Source organism: Acromyrmex echinatior, chromosome 13 (assembly GCF_024713525.1).
Source record: "Acromyrmex echinatior isolate Ae372 chromosome 13, ASM2471352v2, whole genome shotgun sequence".
NCBI classification, from domain to species: Eukaryota; Metazoa; Arthropoda; class Insecta; order Hymenoptera; family Formicidae; genus Acromyrmex; species Acromyrmex echinatior.
The window spans coordinates 8,510,690-8,530,463 of NC_141864.1; the positions used below are offsets into that span (position 1 = coordinate 8,510,690).

At 30.1% G+C, this 19,774-nt stretch overlaps 3 long non-coding RNA genes across 11 annotated transcripts; 2 read left to right on the forward strand and 1 right to left on the reverse strand.

Moving 5' to 3' along the window:
- Positions 1–2,063: 2,063 nt before the first annotated feature.
- LOC147907608 (uncharacterized) lies at positions 2,064–5,915 on the forward strand. The gene is made up of 2 exons (XR_015547106.1): positions 2,064–2,791; positions 3,966–5,915. It is a non-coding gene; the product is annotated as an uncharacterized LOC147907608 (long non-coding RNA).
- Positions 5,916–8,730: 2,815 nt separating this feature from the next.
- LOC147907609 (uncharacterized) lies at positions 8,731–12,225 on the reverse strand. Of its 8 annotated transcripts, none has more exons than XR_015547103.1 (4): positions 11,434–12,154; positions 10,701–10,941; positions 9,407–9,836; positions 8,731–9,179 (listed from the first exon to the last, which is right to left on the reverse strand). It is a non-coding gene; the product is annotated as an uncharacterized LOC147907609 (long non-coding RNA). The 8 variants fall into 8 exon arrangements; XR_015547105.1 differs by lacking the exon at positions 8,731–9,179 and having other exon boundaries at positions 9,632–9,836; positions 11,434–11,817; positions 12,096–12,225; XR_015547101.1 differs by lacking the exon at positions 8,731–9,179 and adding an exon at positions 11,103–11,297 and having other exon boundaries at positions 9,632–9,836.
- Positions 12,013–14,824, forward strand: LOC105143064 (uncharacterized). Of its 2 annotated transcripts, none has more exons than XR_015547107.1 (3): positions 12,013–12,114; positions 12,882–12,930; positions 14,544–14,824. It is a non-coding gene; the product is annotated as an uncharacterized LOC105143064 (long non-coding RNA). The 2 variants fall into 2 exon arrangements; XR_015547108.1 differs by lacking the exon at positions 12,013–12,114 and adding an exon at positions 12,168–12,310.
- Positions 14,825–19,774: the final 4,950 nt, after the last annotated feature.

Consider the following 19,774-nt stretch of genomic DNA (forward strand, 5'->3'; position numbering starts at 1 on the left):
AGTCACCAAGAATAAAACTTCCAAAGGGAAACTGACTTAAAAATCCTTTTGAGGATTTATCATTCCAAGATAGAAGGGACCAGAACCTGATGCGCTTTGTTCAATGGTTCGAATAGATCGCCGAGTACGAGGAAGTCGAGGAACGCGATAGACTTTATTATTTCAGGCGAACGATGAGGGACAATGCTGCGACCTGGTTTGAACTCAACGAACCAGAAACCTACAAGGAAGTCAGAGCAATGTTCCTGGAGTAGGCGAGATTTAGGCAATGAATCTATACTGGCGGATTCAGACCGGAAAAGGGAATCATGATGGCGAATAACATTGGAGCTCGCCAGGCGAAGCTGCTAATTTTCTCCAATAAACGAGAGTGAAATTATTAGAGCGATCAAGAGTCATTATCACATAGATGTCGCGAGGGAAATAAGGGCGACAATGGTCAGTAACCTTCGTGATCAAACTTATCACGAATATGGAAACAGAGAGGAGAAGTGCAAATTTTGCACTTCTCGGTCGATTTCCGAGAGACTCCGCCTCCCGCTACTCCTCTCACTGCTCGCCGCAGTTCATTCGACGTTTAGGGGCTCCATACAATAAAAGAAACAGGGAACAAAGAACAGAGAATAAGAATTTCAACCTATCAGAAATAATGTATTGTAGTACACATGGAATACACAGTTTCTGATAGGTTGAAATTCTTATTCTCTGTTCTCTGTTCCCTGTTCCTTGTATTGTGCGGAGCTCCTTTAGGAGCGTCTAACGTTCAAAGAGATAAGGTGTTCGCTTTGGGTGCTCACGCTGTAAACTTCATTCTATCTTTTTTCGCTCATTATATAATTAAGATAGGAAGCAACGGATAAGTGCTTCTCAAAATGAATACATCCAATGAATTTTCAATAGTTTTCTACGTCACCCTTGAGATACTATAATATTTTTGATGCATTTTTTTAAGTGGTATTCCCAACAAGCCTAGTCCACTAATAAAAATAATGAATTGTACGACCAAGTAATTAAACACAAACGAAGTGAAATGAAAAATACTTATTCTGATTTTCGGAATCTTTTATTGGCGAGATCAGAAACGTCGATTTGCATATTACACGTAGCGAGCCGCATAAGATGAGAAAAAGAATCATCGTTCAAGGTAGAACGTCTCTCATTTTTTATAAGCTTCATATTTGAAAAGATATCTCACATAAATATATAGATCCAAACATGGAATGAAGTCTAAAATCTCGAAGATTGGGGATGATTCTTTCAACATTTTGTAAAAATCGGCACCAGTTTCTTTAACTGTTTTAAAAGCAATATCATTCTGCAAATCACATAATTCATCTTGCAAGTCAGATGCTGTCCTTCAATTGGCGCTGTAAGGGGATTCTCGAAAAGAATTAATTCAGTTCTGAGTTTTTCGAACCAAATAAATCGTGTATCAAATTCATCTATAAGAGAATCTAGAAAATGAATGTATTCTTTGAAATTGCAATTATTGTCATGTTCTTCGAGAAGAATTTGACAAGAAGGAAAAAAGTGAAAAATATTATCATTTAAGTGAGATTTTAATACCTGCAATTTTCTTCGGAAAGAATCAACGTGACTCACTAATTGGGAAATATTTTGATTCGTCCTTTGCAGTTTTAAATTAAGAAGCCTAAGTTGATTACTTATATCAGTAATAAAAGCGAGTTCAGTAAGAAATGTCACATCTTCCAAAAGAGATATATTCGTGAAATTTTGAGTTGTTCATTTCTTTTAGGAAAAGGAGAACGTTTTTTCCTATCGCAAAAAATATTTTTAAATTTTGCAACACTAAACCAACGAACTAGACAATGAAGGGACATCTATGTAAACAGCTTTATGTTCATCAAGAAATAATTTAAATTTCGGTGAGTAAGGAACTTATGTTACTTTTAATTCCATTAATTATTTTAGTAATAGTCTCCATAGCTATTGAAAGTTTTACAACTTTTAGTTTTACCGGCTAATGCTTCCTGATGTATTATGCGGTGAATATTTATTTTTGAGGAAATTTCGCTGCTTTAATTGACCGATGAATCCTTTCTTTAAACCTGTCATAGCTTTCGCGCCATCAGTCGTAATTGAAGAACATTTACCAAAATCTAAGTTAAATTTTTTAAGAATTTCTTCAACTGGACATCGGTGAAGAATGCGAACGATAAAATCAAATGCAAACAATATGGGCGTGGTAAGCGAGCAATACTAACGTGTTGAACGGAGTGAACACTATGCACCATACGCAGTACGCACGAAATGCGGTCACACGGAGTGGTGAACGACGAGGGTGGGGATACGCAGCCAGCAACGGCAAGCGAGCGATAATCATCGGGGAGTCACCTCGCGGCCGCACTAGGCGTGGTACACTACCAAAAATTAATTGCAAGAGAAGTCCTCCCGACTGTCGTACAGTATAGACGTGTAAATGGAGTAATCTCCTGATCGTAGGTCCTCTCCCGATCATAAGTCCTCTCCCGGTCCTATCGCGGCAACGAACTCGGCAAATCGAGAACGCGATCCATCTCTCAATCGTCCATATAATAAGCGTGTGTGAGCGTGCTAAATATTGTGGAGCTGTTTAATCTATACAACAACTATATTGTGTCAAAAAAACTAGATTAAATTTTATAATAGTTAATCAAATTTTATAATTGTTAATTTGTTAATCAAATGTGAGCTGTGCTATTTTGCAACCTCTCCTTCATTCCAGACAACCTTCATTCTGGACAACAACGGATGCGTATTATCGCTTTAGAAATTTGACTACCAAGATCAGGTGAGACACGTTGAAGGAAGGGAAGTTTTGTGATAGCGATGTTATAATTAATATTTTTAATATTTTCTTTTTGAGTACGTAATTTAGTCGATCTTAAGTTATCTATTTTTTTTTATCAATATTGTAATTTTCTTGATCTCTTCTTTTCTCTCTATTTTGTTAAAATTAATTTCTTGATGACAATGCAATACTAAATTGGAAAAATGCACTACTAAAAGGAAACGAAACATTAATTGATCTATAATTTGTAAAAACCCAGATAACAAGCTACGTCATTTTTTCGTCATTTTGTCATCTTTTTGACGTTATTTTGCTACTAGGGAAGTTCGTATTGCAAATGTGATAATTGTTTGTAAGCATCATTTAATTCTATACGTAATAATTTTTAGATAAAATTGTGTTTGAGTCGATCTATTTTTTGTGTAGAAAAACTATGGCGTGTAATTATTTCATGGCGCAAGATTTTTTTCGAATGTACAGAGATTAGTTTTTCATTTAAGCATGTTTTTAAAAAATGAATTCTTACTCTTAATTTCGCGTTTAAACAAATTGATTTAATAAAAGAATTGATTCTTTACCTAGTGATGTATCACCTTCGGCGTTTTTCAGTTGCCAAGAATTGAATCTTAATTAATTATGATTTAGAGTTCTTTTTACTAAAGGACAAGAAATTATTCTATGATGCTTGAATAATTCATTTTTTATGTGAGCAATTAGTTTATACGCATCTTGTAATTCTAATCCAATTGTTTTTAAAATAAAATTTTGTTTCATTCTATTCATTTTATTCAAAGGAGAACGTTGATATATGTTAGAATTAAAATGTATAATTCCGTATAGGTGCTGCGGAATTAATTTTTCTTTAAGACATATTTTTAAACAATATATTCGTAATTATATAAAATTCATATTGTGTCTCATCAATTTAATAAAATCTTTTAACAGAAAACATATTTCAATCCCAAAGTAAATTCTGATAAATTCAAAAAAGGATAATGTTAAATGCATATTTATGCCCACGTATAAATTTACGTATATTTCTTCTTTTAGATGGACTTTCTAAATTATCTAAAGAATCAATTAAAACGTTTTTAACATATTTTCTTTTCCAGTAGTTTAGAAAGCGTGCTCTAGGTGCTATTTTTTAATTTTAACGAATTATTTTTTGTTCCAGATGGGATCAATTCTGGTTGCCATAATTGTAGGTTGCTTTATTGCGGGGGTCTTAGAGGCTGCGCGCAGGCGTCATCTACGTCGTCAAGAACGTCGTGCTGCCCAAAATCGAAAGTAAAATGCTCTTCATCACTTGCAACCTCATCATGAAACTAGCTTTCGTCACAGCCGCCACCGCTGCGACCGCCGTCGCCACAGCCATAGCCGGCTATCAACATAACATTGCCGGATTTGTTCAATCACTGCCAAATTTATAGCCAATGCTCAACCACCATTATCTATTATCCTGCCTGAATTCTTGCAAAGAAATTTATGCTCAAACGTTTTTGTTGTAGTCGTAGAATATCATTGTAGTAGACAATTATGTCGTAGTTTAATATATTCCTTTTCTTCATTAAGGGGGGATCCTACTCTAGAGAGCTAAGAAATAGGGCAAATTTAGGAATTTTTTTTTTAAACTATTACTCCTAAAAACTTTAAATTTTAGGGGCATTTTTATACATATTTGTTAGTTAATTTATTATAAATTTTTTTAAATGATTTTATTAAGATTTGTCCGAGATATACCATATTGGTACGAGATGTTTCATGTAACCATTTGCTGTTGACATTGTAGAATCCATTCAAACGATGAAACAAAAAAGTAAGATATATTTTCATATGTTATTAAATCCTCTTCTGTCTAAATCTCGCTCCGGATAAAAAATTACAAAATTTTTTTAAGTAAAATTTGTTTGAAAAAAGATTTGATTTTTTAATTTTTTCGACACGTTTTTAACAAAAAAAAAGAGTTATTATTAACATTTTATTAGTTTTATAAGTTTACACAAAAGATGTAACAGTTATTTCGAATTATCCAAAAGATGAAGCCAATCCGATTATTAGTTTTTGTATTATGATATCAACGGACTTAAAAAATACGATTTCGAGAAAAACACATTTAAAGTTTTAGATACTATTTATACACACTTTTTAATACTTACTTAATTTCTGGTTAATCTGCTATTCCTAGTCCATAAAATAAATCTTCTGCTTCCTCAACAAATTTGTTTGCCTCCTTTATGTTGCTTTGGTCAGCAATAGAACTTTTTTTTGTAGCTTGAGCGATTTTTATTTCTGCTCATGCGAATCGCCGTTCGTCTGCGCAATCCGCAAACATTTTGCATTGTTGTCCAATAATTATGAGGTTTCATTTTCGGATGTAAATTAACTGCCTTGATATTTTCTTTTTTTACTTTTGTCTTGACGGTTAGGGCTTCCTATTCTATGTTTCCTTTCCATAATATGTATTATCCGTTCACGTACCGTTCAAGCCAAAGTTCGAAAAAAAAACTGAAAGACCACTAAGACTCTAACTGTTATAGCCGTTGTGTTAAGTTAGATACACACATATAAAGTTTGTTGTGTGTGTAAGAGATCCTGTTTCTTTTATTTTGATGCTTGGAATTCTTGGAATATAAACAGATCTTCGCATTTATACTCAAACTTTTTTGTTGTAGTCATCGTAGAATATCATTGTAGGACATGTTATGTCATAGTCTATACCTTTTCTTCATTAAGGGAGGATCCTAGTTTAGAGCGCTAAGAAATAGGGCAAATTTAGGAATTATTTTTTTTAAACTATTACTCATAAAAACTTTAAATTTTAGGGGTATTTTTATACATATTTATTAGTTAATTGTAAATTTTTTAAAATGATTTTATTAAAATTTGTCCGAAATATACGCCATATTGCACGAGGCGTTTAGTGTAACCATAATTTGCCGTTGACATTGTAGAATCCATTCGAACGATCTAAAACAAAAAAGTAAAGTATATTTTCATATGTTATTAATTCCTCTTTTATGTAAACCTTAGGTAAAAAATTACAAAATTTTTTTAAATAAAACTTGTTTGAAAAAAGATTTGATTATTTTCATTATTTTTTCGTTTTTAATAAAAAAAAAGAAAATTATTATTAACATTTTATTAGTTTTATCCGTGTTCTGAGCGCGGATTTCTTACCTGAGCGCGTGAAACGATCAGACGGTTACCTACTAAATTGTTTATATATTCGTCAATTTTTCGAATTTTGAAATAATACTTTAGGAACATTATTACATATTTTTTAAATGTTCTACTATCAGAAAAAAATTGTTTTCGATTTTTTGAAGGTTCTAGACTAAGATTCCCCCTTAACAAGATTTTGTGCGTCGCTATTAATGACGCTATTAATAACTGTACAATCATCAATAATAATGAGTATTAAATCATCTTGAAAACCAAGAATTGTATTCAGGCCTAAATTATCCCCAACAATATACATTACGCGAAATAATATTTTTTGCTTCTTATTATCATTTATAGTTATGCCATTAATACTGAGATCAATTATTTGTCAACAATATGTGATAAGATTTTATTATCTAATTTTTTGTGATCTTGATAATTATGGAGGCGCATGAAAAAAATATTATCTAAATTGTTACTATACTGAAAGGATAGGCTTAATAAACTCAAAAAACGGTACCTAATTTATGAATCGATTTGCGCGATCTTAGCGGATTGTTGATTTCAAAATCATCAAAAAATAATGTTATTGATAGAATAAATTCATTCTTTTTTAATTCTGTAGAATTCCACATTTTGTCATTGTCACGTCCGGAGTTTTTGGAAACCTCGCTGGGACGATGGACGCGAATCGTACGATACGGGAGTTTGTCGAAGTGAGGAGAAAATGGAGTCGAGATCGTGCAGAAACCTGGAATCCCTTTTCGATTGATTGCCTCTGGCGAATAGAACGAAGAATAAGAACAAATAAAAACAAATGTACTCGGCGATGTTAGACGACGTTCTTTTTATTATATAAGGTAGGGAAATTATAACATGCAACAAAATAATAATAAAAAAAGAATATGAAATTTAACTATACGGAGAACAATCAGCGTCGCGGCGGGATCACTTTTATCGTCCTCGTCAGCCGCCTCTATTCTGACAATTCGCGGCAGAGCGTGGGAATCGGGATGGGACGGCAGCGGGTCTTGGTTTCCTAGAACCGGATGATACTGCGGGATATCCCGGATCAAATGTCGCCGCGCGATGGTACTCGCGTACGAGAGCTCGTAAGGCCTGTTCGCGGTCGGCCCTTCTAGTAGCCCATCGATTGTTCCTGTGAACATTTTCTTTCTCTTACTCGCCACGATTTAAAGCTAATCGGCGCCAGTAAACGAGAATGCATAAAAATAATCGATTTCGCTGTCCTGAAAAGTGAATTCTTGTCTGCGAAAATCTTGCGTTTATATATATATATATATATATATATATATATATATATATATATATATATATATATATATATACACGCCAGGGTAGCTTTTCGCCCTAAGAGAATCCCCAACCATGGCCCGCGTTTCATATGCCAACATTATTAGAGAATGTTCTAGAACATTCGCTAATAATCTGTTAACGATTATTTTCGTGCCGATAATTGCGATTTCCAATACAATCTTTCGATTTTACGTTGCATCATGGATTACAACAGCGATCCCGGCAATGATTCTTGCTCTCTATCTATTTCGACTAATATTTTTATGCAATGCAAGCATTTTTCGTATGGATATCAGACTCAAATAAATTTTTTTACTTTTTGTTGTTTAAAAATAACAATATGAAATTATAAATATTTGAACATAAGACAAAAATACAAAATAATGACAACATAGAGAATATTAACATTTTTTTAAATATATTTTTAATGTTTTGAACTTTTATTGTCAGTAACTAAAATTTGTCAATTATTAAAATGTTTTGACATTTCAATAATTTGTGTCTTCCGACACAATCTTCAAGATAATGTATATAATTTAAAATATGAATTATTTATTCTGTCTTATAATATTTCAATAAAATTTGTAAAAAAATTAATATATTTATATGATAATGTACGAATATATCAAACGACAACAGATAGATAACACACTGATTGATGACGTTGGCTGCATGAAAAAGGATGAAAACTCCATGTTGCTAACACACCATATAATGCTTCCATCGTGGCCATTAGCATAGGTGCATTGCGCTGATGATTTCAAATGTCGCTACCACGCGGTGAATGCGCGATGTCGCTTTCGACCTCGCAGTTCACGTCATATATCGTTGCTATAGCAACGATTTCGGCTTCGCGCGTGTTGCCAAATTGGACTCGTTTATAGTATGTGGAGGGGATATGGCAGCAAGCGTGACACATACAAAGGCAGGTCCAAATTCTTCTTGAAAAGAGGGAGACAATTTTCAGTGCCACCATGGTCTGAACCCGGAAGTGAACTAAAGTAGGTGACATGACAAGAGATGGGGAGCTAGCGCTATATTCGAATCTATGCGCACCTGTATATGCAAATATAAATATTCTAAGTCATAAATTTCTAAGCAGTTAATTTATATTATTTATATTATTTGCATTATTTAAGATTGCATAAAAAGATAGTCTATAAGAAAATATTTTACTAAGAAATAAAATACTTGTATATATATTTTTACTTAGTAAATATATTTATACATAATTTTTTTACGTAATCTTAAATAATGCAAATAACAAAAATTAACTGCACAGAAACTTATGACTTAAAATATCGCAAAAATATTTTTATTTCTTATTAAAGACTTTTATCTCTATCCTAAATAATACAAATTTAAATAAATAAAAATTAAAACTTAAAAATTGATAACGCTTTAATATATTTTTTATAATTATATTAATTATAATATTATAAAGGTAATTTCAAAAAATCTTATTTCTTCTGTATTATGATTTATTTATTATAATATATATATTTTCTACAACTTTCTAATCAAATTTGTTGAATTTCGCAATTTCACAATTTTTTACATTAAGCATAATATTATTTTGTAACTGCATTATTTAATGACTAAATAATATTATAAATATTTTTGTCTAATTTTTGTTTTGCAATGCAATGCAAGACTGCGAATAAAAAAATATTAAATATCCGGTCATTAAAAAATGCAAGACACAGCATATTATAGTCGTTTGAAAATTTTTGATATGATATTATAATTGTTTATATTTCTCTCTATTCTCTTGTTTGATATATTGATTTTAGTTTGCAGTTAGTTTTAATAAGTAATAGGTTCGGAGTTGGCAAAGCAACTTGCTTCCGAGCATTGAGGAAAGTTATATCTGCTCTTTTCGAAATTGCATATCAATTCATTCAATAGCCTATTGGACAAAAAACTGTTAAAGTGATGGAGCAAAAATATTTTTATTTCTTATTAAAGACTTTTATCTCTATCTAAATAATACAATTTTTTCCGCATTTCAATTTTTTTTTCTTGTATTAAATATACAGTACAGAATATTAAAAATATGTGAAACAATTTTAATGAATAATATCAAAATAATTTTTCATCGAAAACAAAGGATAGAAAATTATACTTTATTGTTACCTCGGACAGTTTTTGCGGAATATCACTGGCGATTCTAGTGTTAAGATATAAACTAATCACAATCCTTTATTTAGACTTAATCAATGCAGTCACAATTTAATTTGTACTCTGTATAATCATAGAAATTGATTATTTAAAGGAACTTAATAAATATATATATATTTACTAGTTTTTTATCGAGTTCAATGTTGTTAGTGCATCCAATAGTTTCTATTCCATCTTAAGTTTTTCCTTTTGCATATTAATCTTTTCCTGTCTAAATTTATTAGCATTTCTAGTTTTTTCTCTTCTCATATTTTTTTTTCTTCATAATGGACTTTTGTTGTCATTTATCAATTTCTTTGAGAGAACTTTTCTTTTTCTTTTAAGCACTTTAGGAGTTAATGACAATGATGATGTTGAACTGGACAATGATCGACTTGGACAGCTTCTGAAACATTTTGGAGAAATCTATACTCGATTGCCAAAAATATTATATTCTAAAAAATATATTGTTAAATTAATATCATTTTCAGTTTATCTTTAATAAAATATAAATTTTGAATTTGTTTGTAGTTATTTGTTGAACATAAAGAAACTACTTGCATATTCAATTTAATTCTTTGTCTGTTATTTTTTGTAAATAATGATTTGAAGAAATAAAATAAAATGAAAATTTTTGTATAATTTAAGAAAAATATAAGTAAATTGCGCTTGTATAAGCTTCCACAGTTATTAGTGCATAAATAATATACTTATAAAGCAATAAGATATAATTTGCAAACAACTGGAATATAAACAACTACTTTGCAACTAAATTAACTACAAATATTTCAACTATAGTTTTAAGTCCTCTTTAATACAAAAGTTACATATGTAGAATGAAAATCTATTGTTAATTTCGTTAATAAGTACATTATAATTGTTTGCAAATTATATTTCTTATCGCCTTTTAATAAATTTATAAATATTATTTATTAATAACCGCAGATAAGCAATTTATATTTATATTTGATTCGCATTCTTGGAGCCATAAAACTATTTATTTTAAGAAAAATATAAAGCTTAAATTTTTAGGCTTTCACGGATATTATCTTCATAGATGCCAAAAGGTTTGCTGATTATTGTTGTGTTTCTATCCATTGCTAATGTCAACGTTTCATGAATCTTGCCGTTCACTTCATCAGGACAAGGAGCGCACTGATATGGTCATCACTTCTCGTCATGAAACGTTGGTATTACAATGGATAGAAATACAGCGATAATCCGCAAACCTTCTAGTATCTTTTTAAAAATATATATATAAAGGACTAACCTCTAATGATTTGAAGGAACTTACTCTTCAGATTTCTTCAAGAAAACTCCCACATAAGGTTAAATCTTTCTACATATTAAATCGATCAGAATTGGATTATTAATCTCAATGAATGTAATAAATCTGAGAAATACTGGATTTCTATTGATAACAATGCTGTACATGAGGCCATACTCCAGGCACCACCACAGTTGCAGGCAATAAGGCAGGATAAGTTCCAAATTGTTCTCCATTATTATCACTAAACATATATAAAACAAAAAGTTATATTCTCAGAAGTCAGATATAATATATTTTAAATATTATAGAGCTAATATATTTATAAGATCATATCATTTTCTTACACAATTGAAAGAAAATTAAGATTTCCAGAAAGTAGAAAAAATTATTATTCAACTTAACAGATTATTAAAAAAATATTGCTGAAATAATTCTTAACATAATCAAATATCATTTCATTTCACAATCCTTAAAAAAATCACTTTCTAAATTATAACATTTTGATGATCTTCACGAAGTTAAATTGGTTTATTTTTGATGATTGATAAAGTAATATTTATAGCTGGTTCCATCATAGTAATTTCAAAAGTGATGCAACTAAAAAAATATAACAATCATATGTAGAATATTTTTATTTTAATTTGTTATATGTAGGAATTAATAAAATTCAAAATTGATTTTATTTTAAATTTTAATTCTCTGGGAGCCATAGATATATACTTATTCAATTTACCTCAAAGGTTCTTGATCGGAATATCTTTTGCTATGAAAAATCTCACCGATGTCATTGCGGGATGAATCCGGGTGATCCTGAGTAATCCTGATCTGTAACCTGAGCATTCTATTTATACAGTCTAGTGTAAAGTATTTATGCAGTCGGCAACGGTGTATGATAATCCGAAGCTGACCGGTTTACGTGAAATAAACGCATGATCGCACTGTGCTATCTCAGGATCACCGGCAACTTAGCATTCATCGCTATCACGAGTCGCATGGTCCTCCAAAGCTATCGTGAATTCTCATAAACCATATCTCATTTTGTTTGGCTTTACTGTTTCTTGTATTCCATTCACGCCAATTGTTGCATATATTGCATACACACAAATCGGAGGAAAACCTGAGAGAAGACATGACGGTCTAAAATCTGATGATGTACGTTTACATCTCTATATGTAGCACGATTATATGGATCAAATATCGATTTTTTATCTCCAGGAGTGCTATTCTGTAACTATCCTTACACGCCTACCAACAATTATCGGTGTCGTTGCAAATATTTTATATGGTGAAACAGTTGCGCATCGACACTGACAACTGTCTATAGGCATGTAATGGCTCCGGCACACCAGCACGATGTTAGTCGCACACGACACGCGATATTCAATGACAGTATACCTTTAGAATGAGAATATCGGTAAAGTACACGCATAAAACAGTTACGGAATCGCGCCCCAGTCTTGAAAAGTGGACGATTTGTGTACTCTAAAAGTAGACGTTGCTATATAATTTACATCCACTTTGTCAGAGGGCAGTAGTGCGTGGCAGCATTTTGCGGTTATAAGGGTTGGGTCATGTCCTCCCAGGTTTCTCTCTGCTGCTATTAAAAAAAAGTGCGTACGTCAAATTAAATAGTCACTAAATAGTGACTATTTAACATTTGTACGCACTTTTTTAAAAATAACATTTAATAATAACGTTATAATTTTTCATAAAATAATAAGATTAGCAACAATATACATATATATATATATATATATATATATATATATATACTTTTAGTTTACTATTTAACTTCAACTAAGTGGAGCTTTTTCTTACTATTTATATGTAAATACTTTTTGATAATAAAAATATAGGTAAAAGAAATACCGGTAATGAAAAATAAAAGTCGGTAGAAATACTAGAGTTAGAAGAGGGTGAAAGCGCTCGAAGATTACAAACACCTGGGCGTAAATTTTTTTTATATCTTGCATAAGTGTAAATATAAGGCGAATTTTTTAATTCATTGCATTGTGCACAAATGTAATTTTATTTCATAAAAGCTGCATTTACGATTGATCAATCGATGAATTAAAAAACTCGTCCGTAGTCGTTGTTCAGCCTGCAATAAAAAGCAATAAAACGTGTCATGAACCCTTTCGTGAATAATAAAATTGATTAAAACAATAAAATTGATTTCAGATCATACAGATGTCAGCACAGATGATAGAACAGAGGCATCCCCATAAGTGTAAGATAGATATATGATAGTCTAATGTAAAAGTGTAAAAGTTTGGATACTCTATGCTATTTTCGGTGGCCTCTATTATTTTACTATCTCAATATATTATTATTTGACGCTGTGTATAATTATATTGGGTCATCTAAAAAGTATCCGCGGTTTTTTGTCACTAGATGGGTTGACCATTAACACCATCTAATGACAAAAAATCGCGGATACTTTTTAGATGACCCAATATTATGATTTTGTTCCAACTTAATTTCTAGTGTTTTCAATGATTGTTTGCGCCATAAACTTTTTAGATATAAGATTTTGTCCCCATGTTGTCGCTAGTATTAGTACGCCACCTATCTGCAAGGCTGTAATTGTATGTAAAATGGCTGTGTATAGTACAGCACTCTAGAGCTATCCAGCAAATGAGAATGAAAATTTAAAATAGATTAAAATGGATTCAGATTTTCAGAAATATGGATTCATGAATATTAAAATGAATCCTTTTTAATCCTGAATACATTTTTATTTATTTATAAAAATTGCATATTTCTATGCCTTTCAATCTAAAAATAATATTAGCATTTTCTGTGCTTTGTAAATATTACTCAATCAGAATTGTGAATAAGAAGTACAGTTTTTTTTAATTCAGAGTTAAATTCAAAAATATTAGCAATTTCTATGCAATGTTGTTCAATTCAATATTCTGAATATGAAATGCAGTTTTTCAATCTAATTAATAATAAAAAAAGTTTTTATTTAAAATGAATCATATAAATGCTACTTAAATTATTCAAAATTATAAATAGAACATTTTTCATTTTAATCCAATTAAGTTTAAAAAAGTTGTAAAAATAATTAAGCTATGTTCTTTCGTTTCTTTTTGATTAAAAGTAAAATGAAAGATGTGAACACTTGCAAACCTAATCGAACACAGCCCGAATATTAAATATAAAATTTAAAAATATTAAATTTATGAAATTTAATGTACTTTTAATAAAATTTTATTACATTAATTTTGAAACATTAAATTTCATAAATTTTTATTAGGTGTTGGAATTAATTCGTAGCGTTTTTTAATGAAAGAATGTTATTTATTTCACATGAGCATTAAAAAATACATTAATGAAAGTACTTCCCATCACTTGTAAAACGCTACGAATTAATTCCAACACCTAATATGAAAATTAGATCAAATTTTATGTACATGTACACAAGCATATTTTTTAGTTATAAATTATTAAATTTAATGTAATGTTATGAAATTAAGTTCAAATTGTGTAACTTAAAAGTTAATGAAATTTAAAAACATTTCTAACAGTGTACACTTAGTCCGCAATCGATAAGAACATTTAAGAGAAATTCTCAATGAGACACATACATACGTCCCGCTGGTCATAAAGAATTAATTATTAAAAAATATGAAAACTTATACATATGTATAGCAATATAAAATCTTAAAATACACTATATTGCCTTAAAATTTAGATAAAAGCTAAAGTTTTCTTAGTCACATTGTCTAAATTTCGATCAAAATATTATCTGCATGTTTCAGTCATAGGAGCGTGAAATTACAATTTTATTACAAAATTAAGCAAGTTTCTATGTCAGTTTCTATGTTTGTTTTACAGAATTTTTACGAGATACATAGTCTTCGTAATTTCAGCTGATAACATTTAAACAGATATCTGAGATACTAATTCTTAGTACTTCAGAGATATCTGTTTTTCCAGTAATTATCACCGGTTTTGGACCATGGTGAACCTTTGGAAATACGCGGCTGAGTAGGGACTCGTCTGATACGCAAAAGATTGGAAACCTTATTTTTTCTTCGTTAATCTCGCTGAGGATGACCCCAAGAGATCGAAACGTTTGAGTGTACAGCAAGTCAAATACAATTTATATATACATAACCAATAATTGTGTTTAATTAAGTACCGCACCGAACTTTCATTTCCTACATTATTTTAATTTCGAGAGTAACTAGTAATTCTTAAAAATTAAAAATGTTCAGACGACTGATTAAAAATTCAGCAAAGTTTGAATATTCAAACTACAACTAAAAATTCAAAGAAATATGATTAGAAATTGATTTAACTATGACTAAAAATTTAGACAATATTCTGTCCGAGAATTCAGATAATGTAACTGTAAAAACATTTCAGCTTTTTTTCTGAATTTTAAAGCAATTTTTTACAGTGCAATAATAAATTTTGATTATGACGGGATATTTTGAAATTTTATGTCAATAAACTATTTAGAAAGATAACTATAAGATTAAATGTCACAATAACAAATAGTAAAATATCTTTACTTCTTGATTACGTTCATTAAAAAATCGAATATATGTACAATACAAATCGAATATAGAATAACGAATGCAAAGTAGTAAAGATAACATAATCATTAAAACATATGTATCAAGTATCTGCCAATAGAATTCATGTGCTTCTATTCATGGATCACGAGTTGCATAGTAAAATGCGATATTCAGGAGAAACAGGAAGTTCGCTCAGCAAACTTATCATTAATCTTACATGTTTTTTATAAATAATTCGAATAAACTTTCCATGAATTATGTATTGCAACAAAGTAGTAATATCATATCTATCGTTGAATTCAGAGTATTCGTAGCTCATTGAAAAATATGAATTTATTCTGAATTGCAAACAAATTTGTCATCAGCAGAGTTTAACGTAATTTTATTTAAAAAATATAAGAAAATTAATGTCAAATGCAGTCTCATAAAAATTATACTAGTTCACAAAATCTTTCTACATGTACATTTTTGTATCAATGTTGATGAAAAAAACAACCCTTTCGCAATATTTAACATTTTCTTGTAAAAAAAATTAACAGCTCTTATTCAGCTGCTCCCCCCTCCTTCCCCCACAATGTCGAAATAAAAAAATGCATAACTTAGAATTAGGAGCAATTTATGAGCTTCCAAATCCACTTTACACTGTATCGATAATTATAACAGAAAAATTGTAACAAAGAAAATATTTGTTTATAATTTTTTGTGAATTAAAAGAAATATCAGATTATTCGCATTAGATATTTGGAATTTAATTCTATTAATATTTACAATTAATCAAAAAATATTAGGTGTTGGAATTAATTCGTAGCGTTTTACAAGTGATGGGAAGTACTTTCATTAATGTATTTTTTAATGCTCATGTGAAATAAATAACATTCTTTCATTAAAAACGCTACGAATTAATTCCAACACCTAATAGCATAAATAAAAAACGAATAATAAATAGTAGGCACAATTAAATAATTTTTAGCGACATACATTAAACACAAAATTTTTAAATTTAATTTTCTTAAAAATAAGAATCTCGTAGAAAAAGATATAGTTTATTTTTTTGCTTTATTGTATTAGGTGTTGGAATTAATTCGTAGCGTTTTTAATGAAAGAATGTTATTTATTTCACATGAGCATTAAAAAATACATTAATGAAAGTACTTCCCATCACTTGTAAAACGCTACGAATTAATTCCAACACCTAATACATAATTGGATTATTTTCGGTTGAATCGAGAGAATTACATTCCCATGTATCTTAAATTTCATTTAGAAGTCTTAGTCTTTGCACTAAAAAATTAATGAACTCAAGATTTATCTACTATATCCAGTGAACGTATAACTTTCAAACTAGTCAGCAGTTTAGTTATCAGTACTCAGTTATCTGTTGTTACTGATGCAGATTATATTGCACATTTGGTTTTAAATATTAAACTGCTAACAATATAGCTACGATGAAATTTTTTTTTGTATATAAATATTTCGTCCGAATATTAATTATATTTTGTGTTTTAATTATATTTTGCTACAATATAATGGCGCGCTTGTGTGTGTGTGTGTGTGTGTGTGTGTGTGTGTGTGTGTGTGTGTGTGTGTGTGTGTGTGTGTGTGTGTGCGTGTGTGTGTGTGTGCGTGTGTGCGTGTGCACAGGATATTTGGAAAGTAACGATAAATTTTTCGCATACGAGCAGAATAGATTAAACTGAGAAGAAAAATCCTCTACCATTTTACGATTTTAGCAATAATTAATAAGATATTAATTGTTAAAAATTGCCAAAAATTGGTCCTCAACAATTTTTACTCAAATAGTATCAACTTTACAGCAAAACTGAGACAAAAATTGTTTATTTTCTTCTCATAAAGTTCTGAGAATTTTTTTCAGAATTTTTTTCTAAATTTTTTAATACCGTATTTTTTTATGTTAGTAGAAATAAGAAAATCAATTCTAAAAAGTTGATAAAAAATTCTGAAAATATACTTAGAATTCTATGAGAAGAAAATAAACTATTTTTGTCTCTTGCAGTTTTTCTGTAAAGTTGAAGTATTTGAGTAAAAAATTATTAAAGACCAATTTTCGACAATTTTTTTTAGCAATTAATATCTTATTAACTATTGCTATAAATCATAAAATGATAGAGGACTTTTCTTTTTTAGTTTGGTCCATTCTGCCCCTATGCAGAAAATTTATCATTACTTTCCAACATCCTGTATATTAGTAAATAGCTTTTAAAGTTTACAAATAACTATGAATATACGTAAGAATATTGCGAAAAAAATTTGTAATGTGTTTGGTGAGAAATTTTTTCTGAAATTTTCCTTATATTAAATATTTAAGAAATCTTTTTTCTTCGCAAAAGAACTTCCTTTTAAGTGGAAAGCTAAGCTTGAAATTTATTACAAAAACACTTTTTAACACTAAAAATATTATCACTGATTCACTAACTTGCTTCCACTAGAGTCAGTTCCATTATCAATGTTTACAATAACACGTTTCATTCATCAGAATAATTTCAGAATAAATAATATATTTCATTTAGATAAAAAAAAATTATTTAAAATCAAAAACGTACCAAAACGATCTTATACGACATCATGACACCAGTTAACTAAATCACTGTAGACGAATTAAACTCTGATCGTCAGTTTACATTAATTGCGATAGATAAAATCAAAAATTTCATATTGATCATCCCTTCTTCGAAGATTGTCTTGCGTTAAAATAATCTTCGGTGAAGACATATTAAGTGCAATATTATTACAACACTGCATGTGCAATGTGTTGTTACAAAATATTACTGCTTACTATTAATCTTTTTACGAGATTAAAGTTATTTACAAAGCAGAACCGATAAACAGAGAACATATGTGTTATATTTTTTATAACATTTGATATCATCGGTTAAAAATAAAATACATAGGATCCTCATTTTACTTTCCATTGAATCTTTGTTATACTACTTAAAAATTATTGCAAGTTAAATTTATTACCTCCTTAGGGAGAAGGGGATAGCTTTGAACACTTTTTCTTCTCAGACTCGTAAATACAGGCTGCGTCCTGTAACCTAACTTGATTAACTATTAAATGTGGAAAGATATTTAAAAAACCTGTGTATTCGTATCCGTTATATCGTCGAAAGCAATTAAAAATCTGCAGTATAGAGAGTCCTTATCCTTATACTTGCGTTGTAAATCTTATTATATGTAGATCATGTCTCCGATGCTCATCACCAATCAAACGTAACCTTATCATACAAATCTATGAGCGAAGGACTGAAGCTTACGGCACATACAAAAACGTGAAGCGGGGAGCACACTCTTGCATAATGCATAACACACATAAGGCGTAAGAAAATGAACCAATCAAAATACTTTATGCCTCATGTTTTATGCGTTATGTAAGATCAGGTTTACATCTTAACGGAAAAGCGAAAAGCGGAAAAGCGGAAGCCAATCGAAACTCGCAGTAATAGTAGTACATTTCGCTTGTCTGCTTCTGGCTGTGGTCAAAGTCTCGCTACAACAAATGCTTTGAAGCGTTTGATGGACCAATTAGAAGAAAGAATTTTACAAATTGACCAATTAAAGAACGCTTCAAAGCATTTTCAACATCGCGTTAATCATACCCCTCTGTCTTTCCATGAATTCTGATTAATAACTTTGCAACTAAAACAGATGTCGAAGAAAAAATGCAAAGAGAAATTATGTAATGTAAATGTAATGTAAATGTAAATGTACAATATTATCTGATGTAACTTTTCAGCATTTTTCCTCCGACATCTGTTTCAGTTGGAATCCTGCAAAGTTATTTGTTATAAGTTAACTGGAGCTTGATAAAATTCGCCCTTACTGTCTACGTTTTTATCATTACCTATGTACCATGGGCTTTATGGGAGCTCGCGACAGTCGCGACTGAAATGTTCTAAATTTGTCTTATTTGTTTAAATCTACCCTATCAGTCATATTAAATATTTTATTTAATTTACCAGAATATTGATAAAAATCAAATATTTTATCTTTATTACGTAGAAAATGAACGTAAGAAAAAATACATAGCACAATAAAATGTTAATTATTTAATGGTTTAATTTTAAAATGCTTACGTGTGCGAGAAATGTTTAATACGAAGACACAAAATGTTTCTAGATTAGATTAACAATTGCGACCGCGGCAGCTATCACTTGACGGTTATCTGTGACTGTATAATTGCCATTTCAAAAATGACAATTTGTAATCGCAGAAGAGGACAGTTCATTTTTAATTTGTTAAAATTCAAAGCTGCCTCTGTACAAAGCTGCCTTCCCCCCCCTCTTCCCTCCAAACGAGAATGGATTGAAATGAATTGAAATGGATTCAGATTTTCAGAAATATTGATTCACGAATGTTAAACTGAATACTTTTCAATCCAGAATGCATTTTTATTCCTTTATAAGAATTGCATACAGCATATCTCTATGGCCTTCAATCTAAAAATAATATCAACTTTTTTTGTGAATACTGTTTAATTCAAAATTTTGAATAGGAAATGCAATATTTCAATCCAATTGCAACCAA